Genomic DNA, 22650 nt, shown 5'->3' with positions numbered 1-22650 from the left:
GTGCCAGTTTTCACTAAGTCTGAAAACTGATTATGTTTTTGCTATGTTCACATGCTTGTAATTGTATTTTCTGATCCCTTTTGGCTCAAGGTCACTAGGGGACTTTTGTTAAGCTCTTTGAGTATCTCCATGCCATGCTTTACTTTGCCATGTTCAGTTCCTGTAGCATGTAGTTTTGTTGCTCCGAAGAGTGCTACCTGATCTGAAATTCCAGACAAGTGTTAATTTCACTAAGTCTGAAATCTGTTTGCCATATGCATTTTTGCCATGCTTGTTTGAACCTGTTAATGGATGATTTGGCTGTAGCTCAGTGCTAGACTTTTATTAAGCATCTTGAATGCATCCCTGCCATGTATTTTGCTGTCATGTTTGGGTGCTGTAGCATGTTCATCTCATTGCATTTAGATGCCTACTTGCTGTAAATCGCAGACCGGTGTCATATTTGAATCGCTTGTCATTTCCAAACCGTAGCTCCGATTCCGGCGTTCTTTATATCGTTTTCAAGTGATTTCATCTCATCTTTCCAGTGGCACACTTGGATTTCCAAGTTGAGGCCAGGTTCATGCATTCCCTGTCACATCTTGCATATGCATCCCACATCGCATCCCGCATAGCATATCATCTTTGCATCATATCGTTTGTTCCTTGCACGTGGTTGATTGTTTCCTTGTTGCTTGTTTGTCTTGTTTGGGTAGAGCCGGGAGACGAGCTCGTTAACGAGGAGCCCGTTGAGTTTGCTTTCGAGGATCCAGTCAACTCTGACAACTGTGCAGGCAAGATGATCATACCCTCGAAATCACTACTATCTTTGCTATGCTAGATTGCTCACTCTTTTGCTATGCCATTGCTACGATGCCTACCACTTGCTTTCAAGCCTCCCAAATTGCCATGTCAAACCTCTAACCCATCTTTTCCTAGCAAACCGTTGATTGGCTATGTTACCGCTTTGCTCAGCCCCTCTTATAGTGTTGCTAGTTGCAGGTGAAGATTGGAGGCCGTTCCTTGTTGGAACATTTATTTACTTTTTGGGATATCATTATATTATCTTGTTATCTTAATGCATCTATATACTTGGTAAAGGGTGGAAGGCTCAGCCTCTCGCCTAGTGTTTTGTTTCACTCTTGCCGCCCTAGTTTCCGTCATATCGGTGTTATGTTCCCGGATTTTGCGTTCCTTACGCGGTTGGGTTATAATGGGAACCCCTTGATAGTTCGCCTTGATTAAAGCTTTTCCAGCAATGCCCAACCTTGGTTTTACCATTTTCCACCTACCCTTTTCTTTCCCTTGGGTTCTGCAGACTCAAGGGTCATCTTTATTTTAACCCCCCCCCGGCCAGTGCTCCTCTGAGTGTTGGTCCAAACTGTCAGCCGCCGGTGGCTACCAGGGGCAACTCTGGGCTGGCCTACCGGAAGTTTAGTCAATCTGAGTGTGCCCTGAGAAAGATATATGTGCAGCTCCTATCGGGATTTGTCGGCACATTCGGGCGGTGTTGCTGGTCTTGTTTTAACCTGTCGAAGTGTCTTGAAGAACCGAGGTACCGAGTCTGATCGGAACGTCTCGGGAGGAGGTCTATTCCTTCGTTGACCGTGAGAGCCTGTCATGGGCTAAGTTGGGACACCCCTGCAGGGATTTGAACTTTCGAAAGCCGTGCCCGCGGTTATGGGCAGATGGGAATTTGTTAATGTCCGGTTGTAGATAACTTGAACCTTAACTTAATTAAAATGAATCAACTGAGTGTGTTACCGTGATGGCCTCTTCTCGGCGGAGTCCGGGAAGCGGACACGGTGTTGGAGTAATGTTTGCGCAGGTTGCTCTTTAGTTTCTTGCTCGCTCTTTGCCTCCTCTTCTCGCTCTCTTTTGCGGTTAGGATAGTCACCATACTTGCTATTCGCTTGCTGCAGCTCCACATATACTTTCCCTTGCCTTACCTATAAGCTTAAATAGTCTTGATCGCGAGGGTGCGAGATTGCTGAGTCCCTGTGGCTCACAGATTACTATTACACCAGATGCAAGGCCTGATGATTCCGCTCCAGGTGACGCGCTTGAGCTCAGGTGGGAGTTCGACGAAGACTCTCAACGTAACTATGTTTCCTTTCCTGATGATCAATAGTGGTGCCCAGTTGGGGGTGATCGGGACCGTGTCGCTTGTTGGGTTATCTTTTATTTTGGCACCGTAGTCGGGCCATGAGTGTTTGGATGATGTAATGTTATTTATGTACTTGATTGACGTGGCGAGTGTAAGCCAACTATGTTATCTCCCCCTTATTATTCATATTACATGGGATGTTGTGAAGATTGCCTAACTTGCGACATATGCCTTCAATGCGATTATGCCTCTAAGTCGTGCCTCGACACGTGGGAGATATAGTCGCATCGAGGGTGTTACATGGACCCAAACCTGAGACTGAGTGCTTTTATTGCAAGGGAAAGGGACACTGGAAGCGGAACTACCCCAAATACTTAGCGGACAAGAAGGCCGGCAACACTAAAGTTATATGTGATATACATGTAATTGATATGTACCTTACCAGTACTCATAGTAGCTCCTGGGTATTTGATACCGGTGCGGTTGCTCATATTTGTAACTCAAAACAGGAGCTGTGGAATAAGCAGAGACTGGCGAAGGATGAGGTGACGATGCACGCCGGGAATGGTTCCAAGGTCGATGTGATCACCGTCGGCACGCTACCTCTACATTTACCTACGGGATTAGTTTTAATCCTCAATAATTGTTATTTAGTGCTAGCTTTGAGCATGAACATTGTATCTGGATCTCGTTTAATACGAGATGGCTACTCATTTAAATCCGAGAATAATGGTTGTTCTATTTATATGAGAGATGCGTTTTATGGTCATGCCCCGCTGGTCAATGGTTTATTTTTAATGAATCTCGAACGTGATGTTACACATATTCATAGTGTGAATACCAAAAGATGTAATATTGATAATGATAGTCCCACATATCTGTGGCACTGCCGCCTTGGTCACATTGGTGTCAAACGCATGAAGAAGCTCCATACAGATGGACTTTTGGAGTCTTTTGATTTCGAATCATTTGACACGTGCGAACCATGCCTCATGGGTAAAATGACCAAGACTCCGTTCTCCGGAACAATGGAGTGAGCAACCAACTTATTGGAAATTATACATACTGATGTGTGCGGTCCAATGAGCGTTGAGGCTCGCGGTGGCTATCGTTATGTTCTCACTCTCACTGATGACTTAAGTAGATATGGGTATGTCTATTTGATGAAACACAAGTCTGAGACCTTTGAAAAGTTCAAGGAATTTCAGAATGAGGTAGAGAATCAACGTGACCGAAAGATAAAATTCTTACGATTAGATCGGTGGGGAGAATATTTAAGTCACGAATTTGGTACGCACTTAAGGAAATGTGGAATCGTTTCACAGCTCACGCCGCCTGGAACACCTCAGCGTAACGGTGTGTCCGAACGTCGTAATCGCACTATATTGGATATGGTGCGATCTATGATGTCACTCACTGATTTACCGCTATCATTTTGGGGATACGCTCTAGAGACAGCTACATTCACTTTAAATAGGGCATCGTCTAAATCCGTTGAGATGACACCATATGAATTATGGTTTGGGAAGAAACCTAAGCTGTCGTTTCTAAAAGTTTGGGGATGCGATGCTTATGTCAAGAAACTTCAACCTGAAAAGCTCGAACCCAAGTCGGAAAACTGCGTCTTCATAGGATACCCTAAGGAAACTGTCGGGGGTATACCCCGCGGCATTAACCGGCCGGAAGTATAATCCGGCCGGACTTGGCGGTTTTACTTGAGACCCGGCTAAGACTTGACGATTCACTGGCCACCCGTTTGGACCTGGCGGTTTATGGTTCATTGGTAATCCGGCAGGCGGGTCAGAGGAGCGACAAGACCCGGTGGCCCAACGGGCGGTTCATGAAGGCCGGTTCATACTATGGTGGGCCGGTTTAAGAGAAAGGCATGAGGAATATTTACCTTACAAGGAGTTAATACCAGGACTTGTATCCGGTTTGTATTAGAGATAGACTAAACCTAATCCTAGGAGGACTCCACATATAAACCGCCCCTTCAACATATATAAGGAGGGGCGGGGCTCCCCAAGGGAGAGAGGCTACAAGCAAGAAGAAACAATCTTAGGGCTGGAGACAAAGAGGAGAGCCAGTTTACGGCGACTCCCTCGCGATGATAATGAGACCTAGCTTCAAACAACATGTAGGGTTGTTACCGGATGATGTTTCCCGGGGCCCGAAGCTGTCTAAATCCTTGTCTTGAGTGTTCATCCGCCGTGCATCTCTCGATTCCGACCAACCCCTTCAAGCTACCGCATAGATGCGTTGGCCTCACGACTAAGTCCTCACACTAGGACATCTGCCGTGACAATCCCACGACAGTTGGCGCCCACCATGGGGCCTGCGTACGGCGGTGTTGAGTTCTTGGAGGGACTTCTCCGAGAGATCGAGAAGCGTGATTTTCCGGATAAGAAGAGCCGGTTTTGAAAGATCTTCATCAACTTCAAGTTCATCAGTTCAGATTTACAATCTATGAGATTTAAGTTTAAGAAAAATTAGGGTTGGCTTTCCCGAGAGCAGCTGTTCCCGCAGAGCGTTGTGCGCGTGATTGAGATTTTAGCTGGTCAGATTTTCTTCAATGAACATCAGGGACTTTGCTGCTACACCGGAGGACAATACGGATTCGGCGACTCGGAAGCATAAAGCAGAAGCAATAACATCAAGTTGTACTAGAGTTGGACTCGGGCCCATGCCCGTGTTGCGTACTCAAATTGGACGATGCCTACCGGATTGATGAAAAAGCAGGCGGTTTATTGGGACCGGTCGTCTAAACCGATGATTAGCGGCTGCGTGCGGACAGCATCAACAAAGTAAAGGGGCAGCGGCAGGATCTACTGTTATGGCTGTCACCTGCGACAAAAGAAATATATACAATAGCAGACGCCCAAGGCCGCGGACAAAGAGGTACTTGGGGCATGTGCCCGCTAGCCTTGTTTGACGGGGCACGCACATGCAGGAGAAATCTGCGGGAGTCAAAAGGCCAAGAGAAAAGGAGAATAAGGAAAGGACTATTATTAGTATGGGAGGTCTAGTACTAGTACTATTCATCAAATGAATTAGCACAGGGCCCAAAATCTCACAAGGATGTGATATCAAAGGATCGTCAACCACGTACCTCCAGATAAATGTCAGAACTAATGAGGACATGCGACAGCCTTTGCGAAAAAAAGATAAAAAAGGGGAGGAGTAGCTACGACCTGAAGCCGTCCTCTGCTCCAAGTCGCCGAAGTCATGGGCTGGCCGCGTTTCCGCTGACCTCACCATGGCATTTTCACCGCTACGCCTGCCGGCTTGCCTGCCTCTTCTGCTGCGCTTCACTCCCAAATTTATTGATGGATATTACATATGGATCATCTGCCATATGAACAAATCAGGTGCTATTTTTCTAAACTTTTAATGGTATAATTAAGTATCATCCAAAGTTTTTTCCACGGTATGCTATGCTATACACAGGTCAACGGACTCATGGCCAAGGTATGATCCGGTCCTCGTGCACCGGCGTCGGAGGCAACATATACATCTGCACCGCCCGTGCCGGGCGTTTAAAGACCTGGAGAATAACCCGGAGGGTTTCTGCTTGAACCGCCGGGACCATATTGAGTCGCCGACTAGCCTAAACCGCCTCTGTCGCGACAAACAGATCATCCGTTGTCCGAACAAAAAAACATCAGGTGATATCCATCTAAATCTAGTTTCTTGGTATATATTGTTTTTATCAAGGGAACAATTACTTTGGACCGTATATTTTGATATGCAGGAAAATTACTCATTATAAGAGTGGCTACCGTGCCACAGATACGGGGAGCACATTGCTGGCGTCTGTCTACACCGACGATCAATCACGCCGGTTTACAATGCCCGCGGCCAACTCTCCGTTCGTGCCGGTTTGCAAATGCCCGCGGCCAGCTCTCCGTCCGCGCCGGTTTACAATGCCCGCAGCCGGTTCATGCGTCCGCACTGGTTTAGAACACCAGTGCCGACTCTCCTCGTCTGCACCGGCTTACAACGCTGCGGCCGACTCATCTGTCTGTGCCGCCTGTGATGCTGCGGTCGTCTTTGTCGTCCGCCCCCGCAGCCTGGTCTACATCAACATACCGGGCCGCACTTGTCTGGATGAACTATTTATTGACTATGAGCAAGTCACTACTTGGAAAGCCCGTTTTTCTTCCAACAAATTGGAGGAAAAACATCATATATTATCAGCCGCCGTCTGCACTGGATGGTTCAATGGGTAGGCGCACAAGTCGCCGCCACTACAGTTTGGTTAACTTCAAGTCGCCAGTTGGAAGCAACCATTGGCCGAGTTGCTGACACGGCTCATATGGGATCATTTACAACCCGCCGCAGTCACCTCAACCTTCTATGGATTCACATCGTGCTATCAACGCCATGATATACAAGTTATGTCGGTTTATATCACGGTCAAATATGGAGAGCCTCAAGCCAACTCCTCGAGTCACCTTTGAGACTCAGGGGCTACGATGACATGACTCAGCGAATATTGCCAGTTTCAGCAAATTTAAAAAACCCCAGGACGATGGAGGGAAGGATAACCCGGTCCCGGAGGCTACTGTTATATTGATGAAAGTTTAAAGGCCGTCAGAAAATTTCCGGTTTAGAAAGTATATGACGGTTACAAAATCCCGGCTCAATGAAGAAGATCCGGGTCATCAGAAAGGATTCCGGTTTAAAATCCGGCTCAAGGGAAGTCAGTCTGACTGAAGATCTCAAATATCCAGTTTACAGTCCGGTTCAAGGGAAGTCTGTTCTCCCACAAAGCTCTGAAGCGCTCAAATCCGGTTTAACAATGTCCGGTTCAAAAAGGAATTAACTTCTCGCAAGTTCGGGTTTAAGGGCCGTCAGAAAATTTTCCGGCTAAAAATGAATATTCCGGTTTAAAATCCGGTTCAAGGGAAAGATGTCTCCCACAAGGCTTTGAAGCTCTCAATATCCGGTTCAAGATCCCGGTTCAAGAAGAATTTATCTCTTGCAAAAAGTTAAAAATTGCCAAAGAGGACCTGCTGCCATGATGCGCGGTTCAAACATGGGTATCCCGCCTTACTGGCCTGACATATTATTGATCACATGGGGGCTTCTGCTTCATAAAGCGGGGTCTCTGTTCTTTTACATCATGTGAGGTTACACGGAGTTGCTCTAAAACGGCCTCCGGTTTACCCCTTGAGTTCGCTTTGCTAAAAGCATCGTATTATATCACTTGGAGGATTGGTCGTGTCCAAACCAATACCATGCCTCTTGATAGGCGAAAGCCACCAGATCACTTGGGGACTTGGTCATGTCTGAACCAGTCATGCCTCTTGATCGGCCTAAGGCCACAGAATCACTTGGGGGCTTGGTCGAACCCGAACCATGACCACGCCATTTGGTCGGCATAAATGCCACAAGAATCACTTGGGGACCTAGCTAACTAGAACCACAGTTACACCTAACGGGAGCTTGGTCGTGTTTGGCCATGGTTACGCCATTTGATCAGCTTAAATAAATCTTTTTTGGCAAACGTTTTTGTCGTTGCTTTTGCTTCATACCTTTCTTTGAAGGGGGGTTTTTGCTTTTTATTGTGTTCTTTAAACCGACAATTTTTTTTTCAATTGACGGAACACAGTTCACGTCAATCCAGAGACTATTTGCCCGGTTTAACATCCTCTTATGGAGTAAACCGGTGTTTATCACAACCCGGCACGGTTTTATCATAAACTGGCACAATATGGAAGGAGTTATCAGTACTCAAGATTTGGGTTATCACCCTTACTACAAAAGTTGGTAAAGCCAACGATGTGATTCAATGTCACAGGTATGATATATTTCATATTTGATTATTCTAAATGCAGCCTTGGTTATAAACCCAGGTTATATGTTGGGTATTATGACCCGTCCGGCGGTAAACTGCCAGGACACTTTAAACTTGTTGTATGCAGAAACAGGTTTGTTAAACCGGCCTGGTTTTTGGACTATAAGTCGCCAGCATATATATATATATATATATATATATATATATATTTGGATTGCGCCATCGGAATTATGCGCTTATAAATCATTGGGTTATATTATTCAAATAGCCAAATTTGGCTGGATTTTCATTATGATATTGAATGAATAAGGTTTTCATACCGGATTATATTATCTTGAATAGCCAACATGGCTGGATTTTTATGGTTATTAATAACCGGTATTATTGAGTTTTCAAAAGTCGCTTTAGCGCAACAGTTATTATTTTATCAAAGGATATGATTTATTCTACAATGGAAGGAATAATCCCGAGTCGCTGCAGGCTCACGACCCGGCACTTGGGGGCTACATTATTCAAATTGAGATTACATGCAAGTCTCATGTCGCTGCAAGCATGCACCATGACACTTGGGGGCTAATGCAAAGTCATTTTTACTAGTCTCATTGAAGACCCGACTCATCATATTATAATGAGCCGGCCCTTGGGGGATACCAATTGCTCCTGTCAACAATTAAAGGTACACAAATTTTCGTCCATAATATTGAAGGATTCATTGCTCAATTGGTAAAGCACAAAACTCTTAACCTTGTGGATGTGGGTTCAAGCCCTACGATGGAAGCTACATTATAAGGTGTTATTTTCATTGAAGTATATATCAAGTCCCGGTTCAGTATTATTTTACTAAGCCGGCCCTTGGGGGATACACATCACTGCTCAAGTCTACATGATTATATTTACAAAGTCCCTGCTCATTATTGCATAATGACCCGGCCCTTGGGGGTTACACCGATTGAAGTTTTTATAAGCAAATTACAAGTCCCAGGTTGTTGCAAGCATGACAACCCGGTACTTGGGGGCTACATATATGGAGTATTCAGTTTATATGATTGAGATGAACTAATCGGATTTCTTCAAGGTTGAAACACTTATTGGAGCAAGTCTTAAGATATCGCTATGTTCTCCTCTTAAGACTTGGGGGCTACAGGTATTATGCATATAAAGGAGGAACATCTTCATTTTATCAGTTTTGAGCAAATCAGGAAGATCAATTACATGACCCGGTGTCGACAACAATTATGACCCGGCGCTATCAATATTTATAAACCGGCCATTTTGGTAATATTAAACCGGCAAGTTTTACATCTTCAAACCGGCTGAATATCAGATAAGTATTTTCAGGCCCATATTTCTTAAACCGGTGCTTTGGGAGCTGAGTCAAAGGAGTTATTCTTCAATATTTCTCGGTGACAAACCAATGTCGGCAAATTGAGTATGAAGTTGGCTTATTGACCTGGATTTTCTAGAAGAAGGAAATGGCAAGGAATTAAGGATGATCAGGAGCCGGTCTACAAGAATTCTTAACCCGGAGCACAACCTATGAAATTTGTTCTTGTGTTTGTTTTACAGGATCAGTTTAACATGGATAAATCCAAATTAAACTGGGGGCTAATGTCGGGGATATACCCCGCGGCATTAACTGGCCGGAAGTATAATCCGGCCGGACTTGGCGGTTTTACTTGAGACCCGGCTAAGACTTGACGATTCACTGGCCACCCGTTTGGACCTGGCGGTTTATGGTTCATTGGTAATCCGGCAGGCGGGTCAGAGGAGCGACAAGACCCGGTGGCCCAACGGGCGGTTCATGAAGGCCGGTTCATACTATGGTGGGCCGGTTTAAGAGAAAGGCATGAGGAATATTTACCTTACAAGGAGTTAAGACCAGGACTCGTCTCCGGTTTGTATTAGAGATAGACTAAACCTAATCCTAGGAGGACTCCACATGTAAACCGCCCCTTCAACATATATAAGGAGGGGCGGGGCTCCCCAAGGGAGAGAGGCTACAAGCAAGAAGAAACAATCTTAGGGCCGGAGACAAAGAGGAGAGCCGGTTTACGGCGACTCCCTCGCGATGATAATGAGACCTAGCCTCAAACAGCATGTAGGGTTGTTATCGGATGATGTTTCCCGGGGCCCGAAGCTGTCTAAATCCTTGTCTTGTGTGTTGATCTGCCGTGCATCTCTCGATTCCGACCAACCCCTTCAAGCTACCGCATAGATGTGTTGGCCTCACGACTAAGTCCTCACACTAGGACATCTGCCGTGACAATCCCACGACAGAAACCATTGGGTATACCTTCTACCTCAGATCCGAAGGCAAAATCTTTGTTGCCAAGAACGGGTCCTTTCTGGAGAAAGATTTTCTCTCGAGAGAAGTAAGTGGGAGGAAAGTAGAACTCGATGAAGTACTGCCTCTTGAACCGGAAAGTAGCGCAGCTCTGGAAGATGTTCCTGTGGTGCCTGCACCGACTAGAGAGGAAGTTAATGATAATGATCAAGGTACTTCGGATCAAGTTGCTACTGAACTTCGAAGGTCCACAAGGACACGTTCCACACCAGAATGGTATGGCAACCCTGTCCTGGAAATCATGTTGTTAGACAACGGTGAACCTTCGAACTATGAAGAAGCAATGGCGGACCCAGATTCCAACAAATGGCTTGAAGCCATGCAATCCGAGATAGGATCCATGTATGAAAACAAAGTATGGACTTTGACAGACTTGCCCGATGATCGACGAGCGATAGAGAATAAATGGATCTTTAAGAAGAAGACGGACGCGGATGGTAATGTTACCATCTATAAGGCTCGACTTGTCGCTAAGGGTTATCGACAAGTTCAAGGGGTTGACTACGATGAGACCTTCTCACCCGTAGTGAAGCTGAAGTCCGTCCGAATCATGTTAGCAATTGCCGCATACTATGATTATGAGATATGGCAAATGGACGTCAAAACGGCATTCCTTAACGGCTTTCTTAAGGAAGAATTGTATATGATGCAGCCGGAAGGTTTTGTCGATCCTAAGAATGCTAACAAGGTATGCAAGCTCCAGCGCTCCATCTATGGGCTGGTGCAAGCATCTCGGAGTTGGAACATTTGCTTTAATGAAATGATCAAAGCGTTTGGGTTTATGCAGACGTATGGAGAAGCCTGCGTTTACAAGAAAGTGAATGGGAGCTCTGTAGCATTTCTCATATTATATGTGGATGACATACTTTTGATGGGAAATGATATAGAACTTTTGGACAGTATTAAGGCCTACTTGAATAAGTGTTTTTCAATGAAGGACCTTGGAGAAGTTGCTTACATATTAGGCATGAAGATCTATAGAGATAGATCGAGACGCCTCATAGGTCTTTCACAAAGCACATACCTTGATAAGATATTGAAGAAGTTCAATATGGATCAGTCCAAGAAGGGGTTCTTGCCTGTGTTGCAAGGTGTGAAATTGAGCTCAGCTCAATGTCCGACCACGGCAGAAGATAGAGAAAAGATGAGTGTCGTCCCCTATGCCTCAGTCATAGGGTCTATCATGTATGCCATGCTGTGTACCAAACCTGATGTAAACCTTGCCGTGAGTTTGGTAGGAAGGTACCAAAGTAATCCCGGCATGGAACACTGGACAGCGGTCAAGAACATCCTAAAGTACCTGAAAAGGACTAAGGATATGTTTCTCGTATATGGAGGTGACGAGGAGCTCGTCGTAAAGGGTTACGTCGACGCTAGCTTCGACACAGATCTGGATGACTCTAAGTCACAAACCGGATACGTGTATATTTTGAATGGTGGGGCAGTAAGCTGGTGCAGTTGCAAGCAAAGCGTCGTGGCGGGATCTACATGTGAAGCGGAGTACATGGCAGCCTCAGAGGCAGCGCATGAAGCAATCTGGATGAAGGGGTTCATCACCGACCTAGGAGTCATACCCAATGCATCGGGGCCGATCACTCTCTTCTATGATAACACTGGAGCTATTGCCCTTGCCAAGGTGCCCAGGTTTCACAAGAAGACCAGGCACATCAAGCGTCGCTTCAACTCCATTCGTGAAAATGTTCAAGATGGAGACATAGATATTTGCAAAGTACATTCGGATCTGAATGTCGCAGATCCGTTGACTAAACCTCTTCCGCGAGCAAAACATGATCAACACCAGAACTCTATGGGTGTTCGATTCATCACAATGTAACTAGATTATTGACTCTAGTGCAAGTGGGAGACTGTTGGAAATATGCCCTAGAGGCAATAATAAAATGATCATTATTATATTTCCTTGTTCATGATAATTGTCTATTATTCATGCTATAATTGTTTTATCTGGAAATCATAATACTGTTGGGGATCGTAGCAGAAATTTAAAATTTTCTATGCATCACCAAGATCAATCTATGGAGTAATCTAGCAACGAGGGGAAGGAGAGTGCATCTACATATCCTTGTAGATCGCTAAGCGGAAGCGTTCAAGTGAACGGGGTTGATGGAGTCGTACTCGTCGTGATCCAAATCACCGATGATCCTAGCGCCGAACGGACAGCACCTCCGCGTTCAACACACGTACGGAACAGAGATGTCTCCCACGCCTTGATCCAGCAAGGAGCAGGGAGAGGTTGAGGAAGAGAGTCCAACAGCAGCACGACGGCGTGGTGGTGATGGAGTGGCAGTTCTCCGGCAGGGCTTCGCCAAGCTCACACGGAGGAGGAGAGGTATTGGAGGGAAGGGGCTGCGCCAGGTTCAAGGGTGTGGCTGCCCTCCCACCCCTCCACTATTTATAGGTGGGGAGAGAGGGGGCCAGCCCCCTTTAGATCCCATCTAGGGTTGGGGGCAGCGGCCAAGGGGGGAGGAGTGCCTCCCAAGTCAAGTGGAGGCCCTCCCCCTTAGGGTTTCCCCTCTCCCATGCGCATGGGCCTTGGGGGGGCTGGTGCCCTTGGCCCATTAAGGTTAGGGCACCCCCTACAGCCCATGCTGCTGTATTGGACATGGTGGAACATTTTCCGGACCTCCGGACCCCTCCGGAATCCTCCAAAAGCTTCCGGAAGCTTCCCGATACAATATCGAAAAAAACCGAACTTTTCCCGGAACCTGAACAACAACTTTCCATATATAAATCTTTACCTGCGGACCATTCCGGAACTCCTCTTGACGTCTGGGATCTCATCCAGGACTCCGAACAACATTCGGTAATCACATACAAGTCTTCCTAATAACCCTAGCGTCATCGAACCTTAAGTGTGTAGACCCTACGGGTTCGGGAACCATGCAGACATGACCGAGACAACTCTCCGGCCAATAACCAACAACGGGATCTAGATACCCATGTTGGCTCCCACATGTTCCACGATGATCCCATCGGATGAACCACGATGTCGAGGATTCAATCAATCCCGTATTCAATTCCCTTTGTCCAGCAGTATTGTACTTGCCCGAGATTCGATCGTCGGTATCCCGATACCTTGTTCAATCTCGTTACCGGCAAGTCTCTTTACTCGTTCCGTAACACATCATCCCGTGATCAACTCCTTGGTCACATTGTGCACATTATGATGATGTCCTACCGAGTGGGCCCAGAGATACCTCTCCGTTACACGGAGTGACAAATCCCAGTCTTGATTCGTGCCAACCCAACAGAAACTTTTGGAGATACCTGTAGTGAACCTTTATAGCCACCCAGTTACGTTGTGACGTTTGGCACACCCAAAGCACTCCTACGGTATCCGGGAGTTGCACAATCTCATGGTCTAAGGAAATGATACTTGACATTAGAAAAGCTTTAGCATACGAACTACACGATCTTTGTGCTAGGCTTGGGATTGGGTCTTGTCCATTACATCATTCTCCTAATGATGTGATCCCGTTATCAACGACATCCAATGTCCATGGTCAGGAAACCGTAACCATCTATTGATCAACGAGCTAGTCAACTAGAGGCTTACTAGGGACATGGTGTTGTCTATGTATCCACACATGTATCTGAGTTTCCTATCAATACAATTCTAGCATGGATAATAAACGATTATCATGAACAAGGAAATATAATAATAACCAATTTATTATTGCCTCTAGGGCATATTTCCAACAGTCTCCCACTTGCACTAGAGTCAATAATCTAGTTCACATCGCCATGTGATTAACACTCACAGGTCACATCGCCATGTGACCAACATCCAAGAGTCTACTAGACTCAATGATCTAGTTCACATCACTATGTGATAAACACTCAAAGAGCTCCGGGTTTGATCATGTTATGCTTGTGAGAGAGGTTGTAGTCAACGGGTCTTGCCATATTCAGATCCCTATGTATTTCGCAAAACTTTATGTCATATCGTAGATGCTGCTACCACGTTCCACTTGGAGCTATTCCAAATTGTTGCTCCATTATACGTATCCGGTATCTCTACTCAGAGCTATCCGGATAGGTGTTAAGCTTGCATCAACGTAACTCTTTACGTCGAACTATTCATCACCTCCATATCCGAGAAACATTTCCTTATTCCTCTAAGGATAATTTTGACCGCTATCTGGTGATCTACTCCTAGATCACCTTTGTACCCTCTTGCCAGACATGTGGCAAGGCACACATCTGGTGCGGTACTCAGCATGGCATACCGTATAGAGCCTATGACAAAAGCATAGGGGACGACCTTCGTCCTTCCTCTTTCTTGTGCCGTGGTCAATCTTTGAGTCTTACTCAACTTCACACCTTACAACTCAGGTAAGAACCCCTTCTTTGACTGATCTATTTTGAACTCCTTCAAAAACATGTCAAGGTGTGCGTTCTTTGAAAGTATCATCAGGCGTCTTGATCTATTTCTATAGATCTTGATGCCCAATATGTAAGCAGCTTTATCCAGGTCTTCCTTTGAAAATCACTCTTCAAACAACCGTTTATGCTTTCTAGAAATTCTACATTATTTCGAATCAACAATATGTCATCCACATATACTTATCAGAAATGTTGTAGTGCTCTCACTCACTTTCTTGTAAATACAAGTTTCTAGCAAACATTGTATAAACCTAAAAGCTTTGATCACTCCATCAAAGCATATATTCCGATTCCGAGATGCTTGCTCTAGTCCATAGAAGGATCGCTGGAGCCAGCATACCTTTTAGCATCCTTAGGATCAACAAAACTTTGATTGTATCACATACAACTCTTTCTTACGAAAACTGGTAAGAAAACTTGTTTTTGACATCCATCTGTCAAATTTCATAATCGAAAAATACAGCTAATGCTAACATGATTCCGACGGACTTAAGCATCGCTACGGGTGAGAAATTCTCATCGTAGTCAACTCCTTGAACTTGTGAAAAGACTTTCTCCCACAAGTCGAGCTTCATAGACGGTAACATTACCGCCCACGTCCATCTTCTTCTTAAAGATCCATTTATCTCAATGGCTTGCTGATCAACAGGCAAGTCCACCAAAGTCCATGCTTTGTTCTGATACATGGATCTTGTCTCGGATTTCATGGCTTCTAACCATTTGTCGGAATACGGGCCCACCATCGCTTCTCCATAGTTCGTAGGTTCATTGTTGTCCAACAACATGATATTTAAGACAGGATTACCGTACCACTCAGGAGTAGTACATATCATTGTCGACCTACGAGGTTCGATAGCAACTTGATCCAAAGCTTCATGATCACTATCATTAACTTCCTATTCAACAGACGTAGGCGCCACAGAAAACATCTTTCTGTGTTGCATCACTCTCTGGTTGAAACAAAGGTTCGACAACCTCATCAAGTTCTATCTTCCTCCCACTCAATTCTTTCGAGAGAAACTCCTTCTCGAGAAAGGACCCGTTCTTAGCGACAATCAATTTGCCCTCGGATCTGAGATAGAAGGTATACCCAACTGTCACCTTTGGGTATTCTATGAAGATGTGTTTGTCCGCTTTTGGGTTCGAGCTTCTCCGGCTGAAGCCTTAAGCATCGCAGCCCCAAACATTAAGAAACGACAACTTTGGTTTCTTTCCAAACCAATGTTCATATGACGTCGTCTCAACGGACTTAGATGGTGTCCTATCTAAAGTGAATGCAGCTGTCTCTAACGCATAACCTCAAAATGAAAACGGTAGATCGGTAAGAGACATCATAGATCGCACCATATCTCATAAGGTTCGATTACGACGTCCGGACACACCATTACGTTGTGGTGTTCCAGGTGGCTTCAACAACGAAACAATTCACAATGTCTTAAGTGTTTGCCAAACTCATAACTCGGAAATTCTCATTGATCAGATCGTAGGAATTTGATCTTCTTGTTATGATGATTCTTAACTTCACTCTGAAATCACTTGAACTTTTCAAACGTTTCAGACTTGTGCTTCATTAAGTAAATATACCTATATCTACTCAAATTGTCAATGAAGATGAGAAAATAGCGATATCCACCGCACGCTTCAATTCTCATTGGATCACACGCATCAGCATGCATGATTTCCAACAAGTCATTTGCCCGTTTCATTGTACCTGAAAAACGGGGTCTTACTCATCCTGCCCATGAGGCATGGATCGCATGTGTCAAGTGATTCAAAATCAAGTGACTCCAAACATCCATCGACATGGAGTTTCTTCATGCATCTTACACCAATATGACCTAAGCGGCAGTGCCACGAGAAAGTGCTACTATCATTATTAACTCTACATCTTTTGGCGTGAACATGTGTATTACCATGACCGAGATTCAATGAACCATTCACATAGGGTGCATGACCATGAAAGGTATCATTCATGTAAACAGAATAACCATTATTCTCTAACTTAAATGAATGAATGTATTGCAATGAACATGATCTAATCATATTCATGCTCAACGTAGACACATGATAACATTTATCTAGGTTCAATACTAATCCTGAAGGCAGATGGAGCGTGCGATGGTGATCTCATCAACTTTGGAAACACTTCCAACACACATCGTCACCTCGCCCTTAACCAGTCTCCGTTTAGTCCGTAGCTTTTGCTTCAAGTCACCAATAATAGTAATTGAACCGGTATCCAATACCCAGGTGCTACCAGGAGTACGAGTGAGGTACACATTAATAACACGTATATACTTTGAAGTTGCCAGCCTTCTTATCTACCATGCATTTGGGGTAATTCCGCTACCAGTGATCGTTCCCCTTACAATAGAAGCATTTAGTCTCGGGTTTGGGTTCAACCTTGGGTTCCTTCACTGGAGCGGCAACTGGTTTGCCATCCATGACCTTCTAGCCCTTGCCCTTCTTGAAACCAGTGGTCTTGTTAAACCATCAACACTTGATGCTCCTTCTTGATTTCTACCTTTTGTTGGAAATATGCCCTAGAGGTAATAATAAATTGGTTATTATTATATTTCCTTGTTCATGATAATCGTTCATTATCCATGCTAGAATTGTATTGATAGGAAACTCAGATACATGTGTGGATACATAGACTACACCATGTCCCTAGTAAGCCTGTAGTTGACTAGCTCGTTGATCAATAGATGGTTACAGTTTGCTGACCATGGACATTGGATGTCATTGATAACGGGATCACATCATTAGGAGAATGATGTAATGGACAAGACCCAATCCTAAGCTTAGCACAAAGATCGTGTAGTTCGTATGCTAAAGCTTTTCTAATGTCAAGTATCATTTCCTTAGACCATGAGATTGTGCAACTCCCGGATACCGTAGGAGTGCTTTGGGTGTGCCAAACGTCACAACATAACCGGGTGGCTATAAAGGTACACTACAGGTATCTCCGAAAGTGTCTGTTGGGTTGGCACGAATCGAGACTGGGATTTGTCACTCCGTGTGAACGGAGAGGTATCTCTGGGCCCACTCGGTAGGACATCATCATAATGTGCACAATGTGACCAAGGAGTTGATCACAGGATGATGTGTTACGGAACAAGTAAAGAGACTTGCCGGTAACGAGATTGAACAAGGTATCGGGATACCGACGATCGAATATCGGGCACGTACAATACCGCTGGACAAAGGGAATTGAATACGGGATTGATTGAATCCTCGACATCATGTTTCATCCGATGAGATCATCGTGGAACATGTGGGAGCCAACATGGGTATCCAGATCCCGCTGTTGGTTATTGGCCGGAGAGCTGTCTCGGTCATGTCTGCACAGTTCCCGAACCCGTAGGGTCTACACACTTAAGGTTCGATGACGCTAGGGTTATTAGGAATACTTGTATGTGATTACCGAATGTTGTTCGGAGTCCCGGATGAGATCCCGGACGTCACGAGGAGTTCCGGAATGGTCCAGAGGTAAAGATTTATATATGGAAAGTTGTTGTTCGGGTTCCGGGAAAAGTTCGGTTTTTTCCGGTATTGTACCGGGAAGCTTCCAGAAGGTTCCGGAGGATTCCGGAGGGGTCCGGAGGTCCGGAAAATGTTCCACCACGTCCAATACAGCAGCATGGGCTGTAAGGGGGCGCCCTAACCTTAATGGGCCAAGGGCACCAGCCCCCCCAAGGCCCATGCGCATGGGAGAGGGGAAACCCTAAGGGGGAGGGCCTCCACTTGACTTGGGAGGCACTCCTCCCCCCTTGGCCGCTGCCCCCAACCCTAGATGGGATCTAAAGGGGGCTGGCCCCCTCTCTCCCCACCTATAAATAGTGGAGGGGTGGGAGGGCAGCCACACCCTTGAACCTGGCGCAGCCCCTTCCCTCCAATACCTCTCCTCCTCCGTGTGAGCTTGGCGAAGCCCTGCCGGAGAACTGCCACTCCATCACCACCACGCCGTCGTGCTGCTGTTGGACTCTCTTCCTCAACCTCTCCCTGCTCCTTGCTGGATCAAGGCGTGGGAGACATCTCTGTTCCGTACGTGTGTTGAACGCGGAGGTGCTGTCCGTTCGGCGCTAGGATCATCGGTGATTTGGATCACGACGAGTACGACTCCATCAACCCCGTTCACTTGAACGCTTCCGCTTAGCGATATACAAGGGTATGTAGATGCACTCTCCTTCCCCTCGTTGCTAGATTACTCCATAAATTGATCTTGGTGATGCGTAGAAAATTTTAAATTTCTGCTACGATCCCTAACAGTGGCATCATGAGCTAGGTCTATGCGTAGTTTCTATGCACGAGTAGAACACAAAGCAGTTGTGGGAGTCGATATTGTCAATTTACTTGCCGTTACTAGTCTTATCTTGATGCGGCGGCATCATGGGATGAAGTGGCCCGGACCGACCTTACACGTACTCTTACGTGAGACTGGTTCCACCGACTGACATGCACTAGTTGCATAAGATGGCTAGCGGGTGTCTGTCTCTCCCACTTTAGTCGGATCGGATTCGATGAAAAGGGTGCTTATGAAGGGTAAATATAAATTGGCATATCACGTTGTGGTTCTCGCGTAGGTAAGAAACGTTCTTGCTAGAAACCTATAGCAGCCACGTAAAAACTTGCAACAACAATTAGAGGACGTCTAACTTGTTTTTGCAGCATATGCCTTGTGATGTGATATGGCCAAAAGGATGTGAGGAATGATATATGTGATGTATGAGATTGATCATGTTCTTGTAATAGGAATCACGACTTGCATGTCGATGAGTATGACAACTGGCAGGAGCCATAGGAGTTGTCTTAATTTATTTATGACATGCGTGTCAACATAAACATCATGTAATTACTTTATTTTATTGCTAAAGCATTAGCCATAGTAGTAGAAGTAATATATGACGAGACAACTTCAAGAAGACACGATGATGGAGATCATGATGATGGAGATCATGGTGTAATGCCGGTGACAACGATGATCATGGAGCCCCGAAGATGGAGATCAAAAGGAGCAAAATGATATTGGCCATATCATGTCACTATTTGATTGTGTGTGATGTTTATCATGTTTTACATCCTATTTGCTTAGAACGACGGTAGCTTAAATAAGATGATCCCTCACTAAAATTTCAAGAAAAGTGTTCCCCCTAACTGTGCACCGTTGCGAAGGTTCGTTGTTTCGAAGCACCACGTGATGATCGGGTGTGATAGATTCTAACATTCGAATACAACGGGTGTTGACGAGCTTAGCATGTACAGACATGGCCTCGGGACACATGCGAAACACTTAGGTTGACTTGACGAGCCTAGCATGTACAGACATGGCCTCGAAACACGGAAGACCGAAAGGTCGAACATGAGTCGTATAGAAGATACGATCAACATGAGATGTTCACCGTTGATGACTAGTCCGTCTCACGTGATGATCGGACACGGCCTAGTCGATTCGGATCATGTTTCACTTAGATGACTAGAGGGATGTCTATCTGAGTGGGAGTTCATTAAATAATTTGATTAGATGAACTCAATTATCATGAACATAGTCTAAATTGTCTTTGCAAATATGTTGTAGATAAATAGCTCACATTGTAGCTCCCTGTTTCAATACGTTCCTAGAGAAAGATTAAGTTGAAAGATATTGTAAGCAATGATGCGGAATGGGTCCGTAGTCCGAGGAGTGTCCTCACTGCTACACAGAAGGCTTACGTCTTTGATGCACCGCTCGATGTGCAAACCCCTACAACATCGTCTGTGGATGTTGTGAACACCCGACAGACACATCTTGATGACTACTTGATAGTTTAGTGCACCATACTTTATGGCTTAGAATCGGGATTCCAATGACGTTTTGAACGCCATAGAACATATGAGATGTTCCAAGAGCTGAAATTGGGATTTCAGGATCATGCCCGTGTTGAGAGGTGTGAGACCTCTGACAAGTTCTTTTGCCAACAATATGGAGGAGAATAGCTCAGCTAGTGAGCATGTGCTCAGAATGTCTGGGTGCTACAATCACTTAAATCAAGTGGGAGTTAAACTTCCAGATAAGATAATGATTGATAGAGTTCTCTAGCCACTATCACTAAGCTACTAGATCTTCGTGATGAACTATGACATGCAAGGGATGGAGTTGATCCCGGAGCTGTTCGCGGTGCTTAAGACCGCAAAAGGTAGAAATCAAGAAGGAGCATCAAGTGTTGATGGTTTGACAAGACCACTGGTTTCAAGAAGGGCAAGGGCTAGAAGGGAAACTTCATGGATGGCAAACCAGTTGCCGCTCCAGTGAAGGAACCCAAGGTTGAACCCAAACCCGAGACTAAATGCTTCTATTGTAAGGGGAACGGTCACTGGTAGCGGAATTACCCCAAATGCATGGTAGATAAGAAGGCTAGCAACTTCAAAGTATATACGTGTTATTAATGTGTACCTCACTGGTACTCCTGGTAGCACCTGGGTATTGGATACCGGTTCAGTTACTATTATTGGTGACTTGAAGCAAAAGCTACGGACTAAACGGAGACTGGCTAAGGGCGAGGTGACGATGTGTGTTGGAAGTGTTTCCAAAGTTTATGAGATCACCATCGCACGCTCCATCTGCCTTCAGGATTAGTATTGAACCTAGATAAATGTTATCAGGTGTCTACGTTGAGCATGAATATGATTAGATCATGTTCATTGCAATACAGTCATTCATTTAAGTTAGAGAATAATGGTTATTCTGTTTACATGAATGATACCTTTCATGGTCATGCACCCTATGTGAATGGTTCATTCAATCTCGGTCGTGGTAACATGTTCACGCCAAAAGATGTAGAGTTAATAATGATAGTACCACTTTCTCGTGGCACTGCCGCTTAGGTCATATTGGCGTAAGATGCATGAAGAAACTCCATGTCGATGGATGTTTGGAGTCACTTGATTTTGAATCACTTGACACATGCGAGCCATGCCTCATGGGCAGGATGAGTAAGACCCCGTTTTTCAGGTACAATGAAACGGGCAAATGACTTGTTGGAAATCATGCATGCTGATGCGTGTGATCCAATGAGAATTGAAGCGTGCAGTGGATATCGCTATTTTCTCATCTTCACTGACGATTTGGGTAGATATAGGAATATCTACTTAATGAAGCACATGTTTGAAATGTTTGAAAAGTTCAAGCGATTTCAGAATGAAGTTAAGAATCATCATAACAATAAGATCATGTTCCTACGATCTGATCAAAAGGGGATTTTCTGAGTTATGAGTTTGGCAATCACTTAAGACATTGTGGAATTGTTTCACAGTTGAAGCCACCTGGAACACCACAAGGTAATGGTGTGTCCGGACGTCGTAATCGAACCCTATGAGATATGGTGCGATCTATGATGTCTCTTACCAATCTACCATTTTCATTTTGAGGTTATGCGTTAGAGACAGCTGCATTCACTTTAGATAGGACACCATTTAAGACCGTTGAAACGACGTCGTGTGAACATTGGTTTGGCAAGAAACCAAAGTTGTCACTTCTTAATGTTTGGGGCTGCGATGCTTAAGGCTTCAGCCGGAGAAGCTCGAACCCAAAGCGGACAAACACATCTTCATAGGATACTCAAAGGTGACAGTTGGGTACACCTTCTATCTCAGATCCGAGGGCAAATTGTTTGTCGCTAAGAACGGGTCCTTTCTCGAGAAGGAGTTTCTCTCGAAAGAATTGAGCGGGAGGAAGATAGAACTTGATGAGGTTGTCGAACCTTTGTTTCAACCAGAGAGTGATGCAACACAGAAAGATGTTTTCTGTGGCGCCTACGTCTGTTGAATAGGAAGTTAATGATAGTGATCATGAAGCTTCGGATCAAGTTGCTATCGAACCTCGTAGGTCGACAAGGATATGTACTACTCCTGAGTGGTGCGGTAATCCTGTCTCAGATATCATGTTGTTGGACAACAATGAACCTACGAGCTATGGAGAAGCAATAGTGGGCCCGTATTCCGACAAATGGTTAGAAGCCATGAAATCCGAGACAAGAT

The sequence above is a fragment of the Triticum urartu genome, chromosome 7 (genome assembly GCF_003073215.2).
Source record: "Triticum urartu cultivar G1812 chromosome 7, Tu2.1, whole genome shotgun sequence".
Classification (NCBI taxonomy): Eukaryota; Viridiplantae; Streptophyta; class Magnoliopsida; order Poales; family Poaceae; genus Triticum; species Triticum urartu.
The sequence above is the reverse complement of the archived record's forward strand: the minus strand, read 5'-3'. Positions refer to the sequence as shown.